The sequence below is a fragment of the Notolabrus celidotus genome, chromosome 17, assembly GCF_009762535.1.
Source record: "Notolabrus celidotus isolate fNotCel1 chromosome 17, fNotCel1.pri, whole genome shotgun sequence".
Lineage (NCBI taxonomy): Eukaryota > Metazoa > Chordata > Actinopteri > Labriformes > Labridae > Notolabrus > Notolabrus celidotus.
In genome coordinates this window covers 30,144,159-30,145,657 of record NC_048288.1, presented here as the reverse complement: position 1 = coordinate 30,145,657, position 1,499 = coordinate 30,144,159, and positions in this window count along the sequence as shown.

Genomic DNA, 1,499 nt, shown 5'->3' with positions numbered 1-1,499 from the left:
GCTGGTGGCCTAGCGGTTTAAGCGCCCCACATATAGAGGCTACAGGGGTCACAGGTTCGATTCCCAGCCAGTAGACCATTTCCTGCATGTCTTCCCCCGCTCTCTACTCCCCACTTCCTGTCTCTCTTCAATCAATCAATCAATCAATCTTTATTTGTATAGCGCCAAATCACAACAAACATTATCTCAAGACGCTTTTACAAACAGAGGAGGTCTAGACCACTCTATGTCAAATTATGAACAGAGACCCAACACCAAGACAGGGTAAGACTCAGTCTGACCCCACCTTAATCCACCATGAGCATTGCACATCGCAGTATTTAGCTAGTTACAGTGGTGAGGAAAAACTTCCTTTAACAGGCAGAAACCTCCAGCAGGACCAGACTCATGTTAGACACACATCATGCCTCGACTGAGTTGGGTCTGGAAAGACAGATAGAGGGGAGTAAGAGAGAGAAGTGATAGTGATGAGACGAGTCGTAGAAGCTGTTGCCGCTGGAGTCCAGATCGTCCGCAGCAGGAGGACGTCTACAGCAGCTCAGAGGAATCTACGAGACAAGGGAGCTCGGGGACTCCAGAAAGGTCTATGGTTAGTAACTTTAATGGGACAGGCAGAGTTAAAGTAAATGATGAGGGGGTTGGGGGGAAGGGGGTGAGCTAGGATCCCAGTGTGTCAGTGTGCCAGTTCCCCCGGCAGTCTAGGCCTATAGCAGCATGACAAAAGCTGGTCCAAGCCTGATCCAGCTCTAACTATAAGCTTTATCAAAAAGGAAAGTTTGAAGCCTACTCTTAAAAGTAGAGAGGGTGTCTGCCTCCCGGACCCTGACTGGTAGATGATTCCAAAGGAGAGGGGCCTGATAACTGAAGGTTCTACCTCCCATACTACTTTTAGAGATTTTAGGTACAACTAGCAAGCCTGCATGTTGGGAGCGTAGAGTTCTAGAGGGGTAATAGGGCACTATGAGCTCTTTAAGATACGAGGGTGTCTGATTTTTAAGAGCTTTGTAGGTTAAAAGAAGGATTTTAAATTCTATTCTACATTTTATTGGGAGTCAGTGAAGAGAAGCTAACACTGGAGAAATGTGCTCTCTGTTCCTAGTTTTAGTCAATACTCGAGCTGCGGCATTTTGAACTAGCTGAAGAATCTTTAGAGACTTATTGGGGCAGCCTGATAAGAGGGAGTTACAGTAATCTAACCTGGAGGTAACAAATGCATGGACTAGTTTTTCTGCGTCGCTCTGAGATGGGAAGTGTCTAATTTTAGAAATATTGCGCAAGTGAAAATAGGCTGACCATGAGATTTGCTGAATTTGGGAGTTGAAGGATAAATCTCTTCAGCTGTCCTACCAAATAAAAGGCCAAAAATATATCTTAAAAAAAAAAAACAGGCAGAGGGAGAATATGAAGGACTACTTTCTGTGGATTGATTTGATATGACGTGTGATCAGGTTGTTTATCTTTGAAGATTAGACGCCCAGCGGGGGACAACATCTCGTTAA